Here is a 15,520-nt window from a genome sequence, read left to right as displayed (position 1 = left end):
ATTTCTTCCCTGTAAGAATAAATTTTGTTATCAAGCCACTTCCTAATTTATCTTTGGTTTTTATCGTTTGTTTTGTTTGTGGCTTTGGGTTTTTTTTTTTTGGGGTGTGGGGGGTTTATATTATTTTAATTTTTATTTTTTAAAGATAAAACATAATTTTTTAAGTGTAGGAACCAGCATACCTATGGTAAACAGCCATGACTACAAGCCTACTTGCTGCCAGTATCCTGTGTGCCCAGCCCATCACACCTGTTGCCATGTTTCTCCTCTGGATTGGCCTGTCTCTTTCTGCGCATTTCAGGTGCAAATAGTTTGGTTTCTTAATTACTTTGATGGGAAGTAATTAAGATGGCTCACTGTGACCCAACAGGGTAGCTTTGCAAGCAGATGTTGGGCAGCAACACCTTCTGTTGGGAGGAGGAATGTGGAAGCAGCACCAAACACTGCTGAGCACAGCAAAGGATCTCCATCTGCAGGCATGGTTGTCCACCTTTGGTCACAATTAGGTGACAATTTAAACCAGCCTGATTAGTCCCTGCCCGTATCATCCCATCTTGTTCCTAGTTCCAGCTCTCTTGTTTATATAACTCTCAAGGACCCCACTCCAAGGCAATAAATCCTCAGAAAACTTTCACTTATTTCACTGAAGTAGTTTCCTAGCACTTTGGTGCCTAGAACCAGCTCATCAAGGGACTGGACAAATTCCAGTGTCAGCATAATGGAGGGCATTGAAATCTGTGTTCATGTTACAGGTGTCAGCTCCTACAGACATTTTTCATCTACTTGTGCCCATGAGTCACAAAACAAAGTTTCTCGGACCTCATAGCAAAACGCCACAGTTAACACCATCCTCACAATTAATCTGTAGGCCTAGAACCACCTTAAAGCTTTATAAAAGTTGACCATCTTTTATATGAAGTCAAGTTTCAAAACAATGCAGACACATGGAAGAGGTAATATTAGGCATGCATTTTCAAACTGTCATTGGAATGAGCTCTGCCTACATCTTGGACTACAGACCACAAAGAAAGCTGGAAATCAGCATGTTTTCAAGCTCCCTGAAGATATCCACTGCAATGCAGTCACTGTGTTAAATATCTGAACAGAAGACCGGACATTTAGGGAGAAGGTCCCAGTCAGCAACCTTGATTAAATCTTCAGCTGCTGCACATCAGGATATTGTATAGGCTTCTTCAGAACAGCATTCTTTTACCCTTGGCTCAACAATGAGATGCTAAAACACTGGAAAAGAAAGACTGCCTTGTTTTTGTTTAAGAGTTGTTACAATGGTGATACCTTAGTCTAGCCTTTGTTTTGTTTTGTCCAGGGACACATTTAAAGAAAATGTAGCATCTTACAGCTAAACAGGCACTGGCCATCAGACTGCTGGTTATGATTATCTGTCTTCCCCTTGTGCATATTCATTCAATATTCACTCTAGTTCTGATTCATTGCAATTTGTAAAGTAATAAATTCCTTACCAAAAGCTGGTGTCACATTTTCCAGAATTAGAAGCCTCAAAAGTGTTGAATAAAAAAAAATAATTTGCATATCTGTTTTCTAATCGAATCACGGGAATTATTCTACCTCACATTGGCATGGCTTTATTTTTCAAATAGATGTTAGAACACAGGCAGCTGCCACGAACAGTCAAAACAGAGTTACTTACCTTGTTTCAGTTTCACTTACAGTTTGGCTGCATTCATACCATGGAATTTTAGAGTTTATATCTCTTCCATACCACAATTTCATTGCTATTCCTTTAAATGACAATGATTCCATTTTTCATGAGAATATACAGAAAATACTAATTATAATAAAAAAATACTCTTTATTAAAAATTATAAAAATAAAAAATACTCTTAAGACTAGCTAACCTCTCACTCTAATACCTCGTAAGTTAATGGGGGTTTTACAGTGTTTGAAGTAATATTTCCCTCCTTCCTTTCATACTCACTGATATTCGGTTTCTGTGAATGGCTTCTTGTGAAAAGCACATGAATGGAAGAATCCAAATGTGCCTCTTTTAAGTGTTCATGCAATTGATCATAGTCTCCCCTCATTGTCCTGCTACTAAAATTAAGTTTCAGTATTTTCCCTTTAATACCCATGGTTTTCCATTCTTATGTGAGTTTTACTACCCATCTCTCAACCTTTTTCTTTTAACTATATCCTTTATTAGACCCAGTGGCCAAGCCAAGCACTTTATTTCAGAATATTCCTTCAAAAGCTCTCTGCTCTGTCTCCAGGTCTTTCCTTCCCTAAATAATACTGACTAATCTGCAGGTTTTCCCTTCCTGCTGCTCACCTCTTTCCAGATCAGAAATGAACATTCATAAATATACCCAAGGTCACCACTTCAAACAAGGAATATAATATGAGTAGTCCCCAGATAGCAATTTTACAGAAAATAATACAAGTTGTTTTTCTTATTATACAATCAAGAGTTTCATCTGGGTAGAATTTTTTTTTTTACATGTATTTTATGATGCTTTTCCTTTGGAAGAGTCATGGCAAGTAATAAGAGCATTTGTTCTCTCATTTAATCCTTCTCCCCAGAACAGATCTGGGGATAGCATTGCTTCTGGCATTTGTGATAGGATAGGCAACACTGTCCCCACCATCACTGGCAGGTCTATATAACACATGGTTACAGGGAAAATGCTGTAGGAGGACACCAAGCTGCCAGGACTCGAGTGTCGCCTGCCATTTGGTATTGCCATGCTGAGTATTGCAGCTTCTGCTCCTAACTTTTGCCTGTTCTATGTTAACTCTTGGTTATCACCCATGGATATGGGTGGAATAATTACTGATCTCTCTCATCTCTAGCTTCTGATGGTATTTCACTTCTTTTAGATAGCTTAACTATTCCTTATTCAAAGACTCATTCAAGTTCAACTTTCTGTCTCCTTATTCTCCCTGATTCATTTCATTGATGGATTTGAGTACTATAATGTAAGGGTGAGACATAAATTTCCTTTTCAAAAGATGTTTAAGGGTTTGTCATATCTTTCTAGCGAGTCATTACATTTTGAATTGTGGCTTAACCAGTATCCCAGACACCGAAGCATGGTTTCACTATTAGCTGTGTACATCAGCTCTTTCTGGGTAGCATGGTTTCAGTCTGTGAGATGATACCTTCCTTTAGATTCAGCTATAACCCTGGAAGAAGTTATCACTCCCAAATTTTATTTGTTGCCTCTCTTCCATGTATTCCTGACCCCTTATATCTGTCAGATGAGTTGCTTATGTAAGCACTTCCAAACCCATCTCTCTGGCAAAGTGACCTGGATTGTGAAAATTAATTATTTAAAATTTTTAAGCCAAGTTGTCCCTTTTTCACTCAAGTGAGTCAGAAAGTATTCCCACTGCTTCACCAGGAGAAGCCCATGGTGTTGGTATTTTAAAAGAGTAGAAAGTGTAGCCACTTTGGTGAAGAGACATGATGACACAGGCAGCAGTGGCCACTTCTTCCACCACCAGCTGGCTCTGGCAGAGAATATTTTTCGACTTCTGCTTTCTGCATGCAGGGCATCTGCTCCAGAAAGATTACAGTGGATAAGACTGAGAACATCTCTGATATGTGGATTTTCCAGTATGAATCAGCACTTCCTGAGGGATGTTCTACACTGTGCTCATCTGCACAATACAGACATTCAGGAGGAGAGTGTGAGCTAGAAGATCTTCATCTAAATCCAGCCAGGATCTTCCACTAGAGCAGCCACTGGGCTGTGAGCAGTGCACAGAGGGCAGTGCAGAGTTACAGTTAAATGAAGAACATACTGCTGATGTTTCTTTTCAGAGACCAGTATTGAAGTTTCCAGACTAAAATAAAATTTAATTCCCTTGCCCCCTCAACACTAAAACACTGGATGAGCATTCAAGTGTGCTATATAGTTTTATTGGTGTCTCATTGAATTTTAAACTCTTTCAAATCTCTACAGTGACTATACACAGTTTTTCAGTGATGCTACTGTTTATTCTACATTCCTATAACTTCCTTCCTTAATCTTTACTGATAACCTCATTTTTTTTCTCCCATTCTCTGCATTTTCCAGCATATTTTCAGAAGGGAACTAATGCTAAAACATAACCTTATTTCTCTGCATTGTCTTCTCATTCTTTACCATTCCACTCATTCCCTAATTGCACCATGAACGGGATTCACAGGCAATTTACCATTACATTTTCTATATGCCCTATGGAAAATATCATGTATATAAGCTGGAAAGCTAAGCAGATGCTTGATGGAAGGTTGTCCTAATTTCTTCCCCCTGTGAAATTATCCTGTACCCTCTTCTGTGGGACAAAATGTATGTGATGATGTAAATAAATACATAATCCAAAATATATGCTCTAGTTGAACAACTACTACCCATATTCCTTAGGTTTAAAGGGATGAAGAAATAAACATATATTGCACATGTAGAACCGTTGTGTAACTTCACCTATCCACTTGACTGCTCAGGCTGCTTGAGCTATAGGAACAAACTATATTCATTGGCAGTACAAAGAGGCAATTGTCCTACAGCAACTGTTGTCATGCATACTCTGGCTGGAACACAGTTACTTCAGTGCTTTCAGGTATTTTTCAGGCAAGTTAGATGGGCTTCACTGCCTCCAGTGCCCCCTGTCCATAGCAGAGGTGACTGTCTCAGCTAATCCCCCTTGCACATGCAGTCAGTGGAGGAGGCGGCACCATCTATCCACTCTGGCTTAGACATTTAATGTAGGATGTACTGATTTTGGTCCTATATGCCTGGCTATGAGTGTAGTAAAGGGCTTCAACGAAATACAAGACTAATCTTACAATTGTAAAAGGAAAAAAAAAAAAAAAAAGAAAAAATTAACTGAGGGCTCAACATCACAGCCTTTAGTGTCTCTCAGGCCACTCTCATACCTGATGTGAATAGGCCCCTGTTGAGTGGATCCTATTAAATTAAGCCTGAAAGTTTCAAGTATAAATTGAAAAAATATTTCCTTTTTGGAACACTGCTGTGTTACATAAAGGTGACAAATTTCACAGTGTTGCACACTGTATCAAATCAAGATGCTGGTGAAGAGAAGGGAAGTGACAGTCTTGGAGCGGTAATAGAGAAAGTCATGTACAGATGTTGCCAAAATGTCAGGATCAACAGACTTGAAGCAGCAGCAATCTCTGTAATCAAATATCTTAACGTCAGAGAAGTTCACTGCCTCCTGTAAAAGTTACTCATGTGGATGATAAATCACCAAGTGAAGATCAGGTGCTCCCTACAGACAAAATAATGTCTGGAGCTGGTGCTGAGCACTATTAAACACTTCCCTTGTCCGTGAGAAAAGGAGGGTTATTTCCATTCCACGAGATACTCTCCTCCCTTTTTCTTGAGAATTGATATTCTTGCATTTGAAGCTCTTTCTTTATCAGAACAAAACATTCCTGCCCATCTGCAAAACCTTTCAGGCACCATGCCAGATCAACAGCATTTCCCAACACATAAGGCATGTTTAGGACAAAGCCGAAAACAATTATTCAGAGGAACAGGACACACAAGATAAGGCAAAGTTGTTGAGGTGCCTCAGAATGCTTGGCAGATTTCAGAAGGAATGCTGACTGATTACACTGAGACTGAGCTTTGTACAGACTTTTACTCCTGATGAAACACCTATAGCCATCTACATCCATTTCTGGGTAGCTCCCTTCAGCCAGTCACTGTGGCCAAATGCTTTAACAAGGCATAAAGAAGTGCTTAATGGTGACAGGCACATAAGATAGTTCCCCAAATAACTGTTTTTTCTTCCTGACAGTGACTAGCTTTCATACATTTTGGAAAAACAAGTTCAATGAATTCATAATTCTTGTATCTCAGAGATATTTGCATAATTATTAATTACTGACATACAGTAGTTTAATTCTTCCACCTTTTATCACCTGACCGAGATTTCACTGGAGATAACATAGAAATGAGACACCACACAAAGCAGAAGACCTGAAGAAACTGTATCTCTGTAAATGACATCCTGGTTTCAAAGGAGAGGGATGTTTGAGGGAAGGATAGGAGGTCTAGAAGAACATTTTCAAAGGATGTTTATCTCCTAAGACTGTAATCACAGCTGTAACTGCTCTTTGTGGATTCCAGGCTAGGACAGCTCTTGTCATCTACTCCACAGAACCAGTGGAGATTTTCTTTCTGTTCTGAAGTAATTTCTTATGAGGTGTTTAAACTATTTTCAAACTCTCCATCTAGCTAAATAGAATGGTATCCTTTGGTAAAAAAAAAAAAAATACAACATTATTGATGTAGCACTGATTGTGCACTTTCTAGACCATGTGAGGTTGTATCTCAGGTCTTGGCTGTATGTTACACCTCTCCTACTGTGTTTTTACCCATTTCTTGTTTCTATGGCATGAGGTATGTTAGACATTTTGTATACATTAAGTTTTGGGACATACAAAGGACTCATATTTTTGAAAATTGTCTAGCTTTTCAAACCATACCACCTGATCCAGCAAAAGACTAGCAATAAATCTTGTCTCACCAATGTCCACTTAAAGTACCCTTTCTGTCTGAGCAGCAGATGGCAGAAACCTGCTACAGCCTGGAAGTTTTGTACCTTATTTGAGCAAAATGATGGTGATCTTTTATTTTAAAGCACGGTATTTTACAGACAAAAACAAAATACAAGAATTTTGCCAAAGGAGTGCATGCTTGCAACAGAGTGTTGGCTTCAGAACCTAGCTGAAGCTTTTCAACTTAAAAATAAGAAAGAATCAAAACCAGAAGAATAAAGATTTTCTAACAAAGGAAGCACAGTGTTAGTGTTTATGAAAGAGGACAGTGGAAATCTCCACTGGAAAGACTTTGTGAAATGTTATTTTCCCTTAATTTTTCAAAATGTTTCTCATTGTTATTATTTTCTTTACTAATACTTTATTATTTCTATACTATGGTGGCTCAGCAGAAATTGAGCTCAGTACAGTATACACATGGACAAATACCTTTAGAATCTAAATCCAAGACAAAAGACCTAGATGGAGAGTGAGGAAACGATGCAACTGCATTAGCCAGCCAGACAGCATAGATTGCCAAGTATTTTCTCGGCATCATGGCCAAGGAGAGCTGCAAGGAATCTGAATTAGAACAATGAATGGGTCTGAGAGATCATTAATAAGAATACAATTTTTTTTTAAATATGGCAAATATGTGGCAGAAGCAGGAGTTACCCTCTCAGTATGCATGACAGACATGATAGAAGAGAGGACAGAAAAGCTGTTAACCTCAGTGAAGGTGAAGAGATAGAGCTGAGTTTTGATGAACACAGAAGGGTAAATCAGTAAAACAATATAGATGTGGCTATGAATGTAGAGTATGGATTGTACATAAGAACTGCACAGCTAAGAGTTATCTTAGTTATTCTGAATAAAGTTTCATACTCTTTAGTAGTTTAATTTTAGACAATTACTGCATCTTGCTCATGCAAAAGACCTAAAACTTGCACAGAATTTTTGCCAGTGAGATGTAAAGGAAGGGCTTTATCTTAGAGGAACCTAAACAATTGAGTCTGTATTTAAATGAATTCAAAAGAGGTCAAAGAAGTCAAATCTGATTTCCAACATATGGGTCTGACTGACAAGCAAGATCATGTACAGTACGCAGTGCTAAGAAGAGTGAAAATCATGTTTTGGTAGTGAAGGCTGAAACATCTTCCTTAGTAAGATGGAATATAAACCCATTACACATCCACTGAAGATGTCAAATCAACATGAGTTTTTAATTTTGACAGAAAGGACAGGGCTCAGATGCCACTATAACATATATAAATCCAGGTCAGTCACCCAAGCTTCCTTTATGAACAGTAAAGACCTACTAAATGGATTTTAGGGCAAAATCAATTTCATCCAGGTTAATATCTAACACGGGCCAGATCTGAATAAAAATATCTCTAAACTTGGTCTTTGCAAGTGCCTTTTCCTGTCCACTGACTACAAAAAGCAATTCAGACGCCTGGTTTAGCTGTAGAAATCTATGTTATAAATGCCTAATGTTAGGTGAGATGACTCAACCATCGAGGTAGATCAGTGGAGTAGCGACTGTAAGTCTCAAGGGCAGAGAAGGTAGGTTATTATACATGTAAGTGTGAGGTTTCTCAGGGATAAAGTGCAAAGAGAACAAAACTCTTTTTGTGTGATTTTGTGTATAAGTGCTGCTCATCAATCTATGATGTATGGAATTGTTGCTTTCAGAATGGAAAGTTTCCTGCCCTGGAGGAGGAGGAGGCTAGAGGCTGAAACTACATAGCACATTGGCTATGCTAGCATAAGGAAAGCAGCATAGTGATTTCCCTAATGATTACAGTTAAGTCTAGTTCCAAGAATACTGTCTGTGTATCCAGCAAACTCTCTTGGACATGTACATTTCCTCTGGCTCTAAAGTACTAGGCTACAAAATACCATATAAGTGCATGAAATGTCCAGATTTTTTTCCATGAAAAGAAAGCTTTCAGCATCACAAAGCTGAGTGCAGACATCTTTTTTACTGCTGGCAAAGAGCAGGTGGGTGTTCTGTGTACATGGCACATCTGCAAATAGAGCAGGTCTGGCACGCAATTCTAAGTTGTCTCTTACTTCCCACCCGATATCTTGCAGCTGCAAATGAAGGGTGTTTGATGATAAGCATGTTTAGAAAATAGTTCTTTGATAAAGAAAACTAAAGCTCAACATTTGAATCAGAATCTCACCACTGCAACAAACTAAATTGTGCCAGGATGATCCTTTGAATGGATAAATAAGAATTCTGTGGATAAATAAAACAATAAATGCTGCAAGGCAATGAATTTAAATTCTGTAGTCTCATAGTAAATCACTGTATTGTGCCTATATACAGGGAAAGGATAGAAAGCACTTTGTGACATGACATTTGGCCTCTACAAATAAATATTCATAAGTTACAAGCAAAGAGGAGAAACAAGAAACAAACAAAAATAGTTTGTAGCTCCACTAATTCCTGTGGTTAGAAAGTATTTGGATAATGATGGGATATCAATAATAACCAGGAAGCAGAACAATAAACAACATAAAATAGCAAAGTCAAAGTCAGCCAGCCCAGAGTTTTCCATCAAAGTCAGCTCAAAAAAAAAAAAAAAATTTAAAAAGACATATTTTAAATAACTATTGTAGATGAACTCAGCACTGTGTTTCTACAGGCTGATGACATGATGACTGCTTTGAATTCAATGTGATGTAAAGCCAAACCAGCACACTGTTGACATAGACCTATTGTCTCGTACTAACAGAAACACTGTTCAGTTAATGGCAGAGGTCCTGGCTGATTCAGACCAGAATCTGAGACTGGAATAAGCCAATTGAAGCAGATTATTTGATTGTAGTGTAGAACTTCTATCCTCTCTCATCCCCAGGCCACAGATAAAACAAGTGTCAAATAGCCTATACAGTGAAGGACCAGAGCAATGAGTGGCACATAGAGGTTGTAATGAAATCCCTGAGGTCCATAGAATTTTTTCTTGTGCAGAGACAATACAGGATCCATCTATATTAAGTCCTGCAGGATAGATCCTGTAAGGTCTTAAGTCTAAATTTGTGCTGATGACAGTGGGGGGCCAAGGTGAAGAAGTGTGCTATAGCAATTGAATGTGCAGATCATGTGCAGCTGCTGTGGGGATGGCAACACATGATAATGCAGACAGAGACAATGGATGGTATCTGGGCAAGGGATCCCCTGTGCCAAGACTCATGTCAGTGATGTCACACCCTTGGCAGAGAGAGCTATGTAGCATCTCTCAAATGTCTATTTGGGGATGCAGACCACAGCTTTGGCCTGAATTGCCTTCATTTCACAGGGTCGTGAAAATGCCCTCAGACAAAAGAAGTGTTTCATTGCAGCACAGGGGCTGCCCAACTCCACCCAAGAGGTTGCTGTATAGCAGTAGCCCTTCTTATGTCACATCCCTTCATCAGCTTCTTGAGACAGAAAAGCCCCACATACTTACAAACATATTTATTCTGTTAGAATAGCAGATCCCCTTGTGGCTTATGTTTAGGTACCTTCCTATGAATTTGGAAAAATCCTAGCAATCTGCCTATGCATGAAATCTTACCAAGTGGGGGTTTCTTGTTGCATTACTATTGGTCATCTCTGCCTCTAGGCTGAAGCCTGAAGACATTCGATTCAATACAGCATTATTATTTGTGTATTCTCCTGTATTAAGGCCATTAGCAGGCTATATAAGTACCTAAGTGAAGCTCATGAGCAGTTTTAACATATTACTGAATTAACATTAAGTAAAATATATTTTGTGTTGAACTGCAATAGCCCAGCATCAGAAATAGGATGGTTCTCCCTGTGCTAGGTCCCTTTCAAAAAGGAAATCTAAATTCATCCTGACCATAATTTGGACATCTGAGAAAAGGTTTAGTAAAATGTCTAGCCAAGCCACAGAACTTTTTCACATCTGGATGTGTCCCATGTGCTAAACTGCTTCAGTCTGTGAACAATTCCAAAGTACACTCGGCATTATTATTGTAAAAAATGTAATGTTATATAACCAAATGTGAAAGCACATATTGTGGAATATTTCAGAAAGAACAACATGTTAAAACTGCACTTTTAAAACAAGGTTTGAATTTAATGGAGAAAATGGCCTCAACTGGTCTGCATATGTCAATAGTTTACTTTACGTAATCGGCTGAAGGCAGAGAAGTCTGCCAGGAAAACTGCTTTTAAAAATAAAATCACACTGGTGAAATGGGCTTTCTTCAGAGCAGAGGTGGGCCTCAGCTGCAAATATCATATCTGGCATGTTCAGAAGTTTGAAGCACTTAAATCCCAAGGTATTGCCCCACTACGTCTTTGAAACAGATTTAGAAGTTATCCTCGAGGAATTGAGGATGTGTCTCTGTCTCTCTTTATACTATGCAAAGAAATTCTGAAAGATTATAAAAATAAGATCTTGGGATAAGGGATTTCCTATGAAATATTAACAATATCAAATGGGCTTTTTCATGATTTTACTGAATGGTTCTTTAGGATCAGAAAATCATCCCATGTTCTTCTTCTTCATCCTTTATTTAGTTGTGGACTGCCAAAATTACAACCCAGCTCATTCCAGGCCCAGAGGTGTAGCTGTGTTAGGAAGGAGATTGTGGTACAGTGGAAAAATGCCAGCCCAGACCTTCCAGAGACCCTTAGGAAAGGTCTGTCTCAGATCCCTGCCTATGACAGAAAAAACTTCAGAACAGTACTGTGGGAATATGTGAGAAATACGCCTTTGCTTGCAAATGGCACCACTTACTGACAAGACACTATGGCAGAGAAAGGTTAAAGATTTTCTTACTCATGGATAAGGAAAAGGTTTAATGTAAAAGAGGGGAGTGGAAGTCCAGATTGGATTTCTTTTTAATTCTTCAAGGTTACTTTGAAGTATCATAAAGATGGGCCACCTACAGTTTGTTTGTTGCTCTGGAGTTTTTTTGTTTCATTATGCTGCAGAATTGATGAGTTTCTTCAGCTAATCATGATCCTCTCTGTCACTTCTTGAGACTTGATAAAAATACACTGTGTTTTCTGTGTAAAGAATGGACAATGAACAATGCTCAGGATAACACCACTCCCTATTTCTGCACTGCTGTCATCCAAGGAGGGTAACAGCCTGCTTAATAAACTGGGGGCAAAGTCTGCCTTGTGGATATGCAGCTTTTCTTGAGTGCCTCGAAGAGTGTGGATGTAGTTCACCTTGTGCACATATCCCTCACTAGCTGCATTTCAGCAGCAGGCAATCTCTGTGGGGAAAACACAGCAGTCTTTCCCATTCTGTGCCACCAGGATTACACAAAGGAAGGGAGGAATACGTCATTCAGCTGAAACTACAGAGAAAATTCAGGAAGAAAGAAAAACATCTGAGCTGGAACATAGCCACATCTTAGAGGTTAACACCCTACTTCTGTGAAAAGTGCCGTAGTCATAGCGATAAAAAAGTGGTCACAGTCCTCATGTTTCATACAAAGGAAGGTTTTTCAATTCAATTTCCATTTTAAAAACTCAAAATTCAGAGCAATGCCATTCTTTCTAGGCACTCTAAAGTTCTGGGTAAAATCTGCAACAAATAGGATGCCTTTTTTGGTTAGGAAATCTTAAAAAATGTGGTGTGTGTCAGAATCCAGTGAGTAAATCAATTAGAAACTCTCAGTCTATGGCTTATTTGTGAATCATTTCTTTGCATACTTTACTAACCATTACTCATACTGTGTGGTCGATTCCTTAAGGCTTTGTCTTCACTGCAAAAGGGATCCATTCTTCACTACAAGCTACCTGGGCTAGATCAGCTTTGCTTTCTGCAGCTGCATTTTATTTAGAGTTTACAGAGACAGAAACTGCTGAGCCTTTCTTCCATTAGGATTTAAGCTGGGATAGCCAGTTGGAGAAAGACAGCAATTTTAATGGAAAAAACCCACAGAGCTTGTTTTGGGTTTTGTTTGCTTTGCAGCGAACATGTCATTTTTGTCCAAGACATTGTTTCAGCTCCCTAATTGAATGACGGAAATTTTTTAAGCAGAACAATGAAATGGCCTTCTTGTGAAAAAAAATTCTGGTTGCCATCCAACTATTTGTGAATAATTCCAATTGTAGAAGTCAGAGTAAAACAAACTCTTTAAATTATTTGTGAATACATTTGTATTTTGTATTTTTTCAATAGATTCTGCTTATTACTGCACTTGGGCAGTGCTTTGTGAAGAGAAGGGCATCTTATTTACTGTCCAGCATCACCAATTTCTCACGCATTTGATCATACTCAGTATGTAGTCATGCGCCACACCAGCTCAGCTTTCCTCCATCTTATGGTCCATGAAGCTTTAACTCATTTGATAAGAAACAAGATACCTAGAGGCAAGCAGGAGGGCCTAGTTAAAAATATAAGTGAATTAAAAGCTTGCTTTTTGAATGCCTTTTTTGTTACTTAAAATCTGCCTGTCAAGTGAGGTGACATTCAGCATGAACTGGATCTCAGAATCTCAGCCTTAGTCATTTCTGCTTAATGCAATAACATCTTGAATGAAATAGTTTATTTCCTGGCAAAGGGCTTAACAGCAAAATTAGACTGTGCTCTGGCATGGCACTTAAATTGCTTTCCAGAAAGCTTGTGATTATCTTCTGAAGCTGGCTGAGCCAAGGGTCTGTTCTTTATCAGTGCCTCTTGGTCTATTCTGTCCTTTTCATTCAAGGTACAGCTTCACCAGTGCTGAGTAGAGGACAATCCCTGCCCTGGTCCTGCTGTCCACACTGTTGCTGATACAGGCCAGGATGTCATTAGCCTTCTTGGTCACCCGGGTACACTCTGATTCAGGGTCAGCTGTTGCTGACAAACACCTCCAGATCCTTTTACCCCGGGCAGCTTTCCAGCCATTCTTCCCCCAGCCTGTAGCACTGCCTGGGGTTGTTGTGACCTAAGGGCAGGACTGAGCATTTTGTTTTATTGATCTCATACAACTGGCCTTGGCCCATCGATCCAGCCTGTCCAGATCCCTCTGCAGAGCTTTCCTGCCCTCCAGCAGACCAACACTATCACCCAACTTGGTGTCACCTGCAAGCTGAGGGTGCACTTAATCCCCATGTCTAGATCATCAATAAAGATTTTAAAAAGGACTGGCCCCAGCACTGAGCTCTGGGGAACACCACTGGTGACTGGCTTCCAACTGCATGTAACTCCATTCCCCACCATTCTCTGGGCCATCCAGACAGTTTTTAACCCATAGTGCACCCATCAAAGCCATTTTTCCAGGAGAATGCTGCGGGAAATGGTGTCAAAGGCTTTACTAAAGTATCAGTGTGATGGAAGAGATGTTAAATCTTCCATCGTTGCTGGTTATGTAGTCCCTGTTTCTACACTGTCTAAAAAGACAGTAAACATGTAAACAGAAAAGATTCTGTAAACATGAGTTTATGAGATCAACAGCCTGGCTATGTAAAAGAGAAAACAACTTTCATTATCAGGATAATAAATCAATCACAAAGATCTATAAAATTACTTTCTTCTGCCCTTGAGACAAATCCGTATATAAAAGGGTAGGTCATCTCCACACCGTTCACTTTTTAGCCCATTATCTTGGAAATGTGCACAAATTTATAGAAAACACCAAGTGGTCTGAGGTTTGTGACAAACATTCCCATGTAGGTAAATGGGACTACAAGTGTGAAACATTCTTCAGTGTGCCACTGGCCAGTCTTGAAATCATTACAACATGCAGCCTAGAAGTGAATCCCTAGGAGGTGAATAATTTCAAATCCTTTCTATTAATACCTTCAGCTGATCATGTCCTTTCCTCTCTTGGGCATGAATGAAAAAGTTAATATCCCAGAATGCTTTAAACAACATCTAAGGATTTTGCATATGCAGTTAAAACATGCAAAACCATCAAAGCATGAACAGAGAAGTCCAGAAGAATGTGAGCTATTTAAACTTAGGCAGTTTGCTAGAGAAAAGACCCTTGCTATGGTTTGTTCCATGCTCCTGGTGAACTCTACAACAACAATACCAACCTGATTCATTCTGGAGATTGTTCAATATAGGATAAACTTAATACAAACTTTTGTTCAGTTGATTAGAATCATGGAATTGTTTAGGTTGGAAAAGACCTCTAAAATGGTAGCATCCAACCATTAACCAAGAACCACCTGCTCACCATGAAATGTTGTCCCCAAGAGCCACATCCACATGTCTTTGAATAATTCCAGGGATAAATATTCCACCATTTCCCTAGGCAACCTGTTCCAATGCCTGACACAGGATTAACAACAGGGTATTGAGTTAAGGGAAGAAAATAGCAAGAACTGCTGCTTGTATGGTGTCGTAAGAAAAATGCTTCAATTTTGATCTGAATTGCTGACAACTCTAAAAAAGTTCATGTGTGACTGGTTCCAATGCTGATGTCTACAGAGAAGTTACTGGCAGTGCACCGGGAACTTGATCTCCTCTCCCTTGCTTTCCAGATACTAAATTGCTTTAAAGGAGAACCTAAAAATACATCAAATGCTTCCTGATAAATAATTTTCCACATACACCATTTCTGTACTTGTCATAGGGCTATTATGAGAGTGAAATGTTCTACCAGCCACTCTCTCTCTGCTAAGGTGCCCAACACATAATGACTCTGTTTGAGAGTCTGGGATTTGAATGTCAGTATATCCAAAGCAGAGGAAACCCATAGAACTTCATAGCTCTAACTGGGATATGGGAAAGCTTCCTGGTTTAAAGAAGTAATAATAATAAAAAGCTTGTGGAAACTGGTAACTTCACATTTATGCCTGGTGTTATGTGATCCTTCCTCCCTTTGAGGTACAGAGGATACCTTGTTCTACCTTCAGAAAACATCCGGCTCAGTGGAAGGAGGATGTTTGTTCTGTTCTTCTGAAGAAGTCTGAAGTAGAGCCCAGTCTGGGGCCCCTGATGAAAGGCTTCATGATGCCACACTCCCTTGAGAAGATTTTGAAGGAACCTAATTTGCTGTGAGATACAAATGAAACCGTTT

Source organism: Poecile atricapillus, chromosome 1 (genome assembly GCF_030490865.1).
Source record: "Poecile atricapillus isolate bPoeAtr1 chromosome 1, bPoeAtr1.hap1, whole genome shotgun sequence".
In the NCBI taxonomy this organism is placed as follows: Eukaryota; Metazoa; Chordata; class Aves; order Passeriformes; family Paridae; genus Poecile; species Poecile atricapillus.
The sequence above is the reverse complement of the archived record's forward strand: the minus strand, read 5'-3'. Positions refer to the sequence as shown.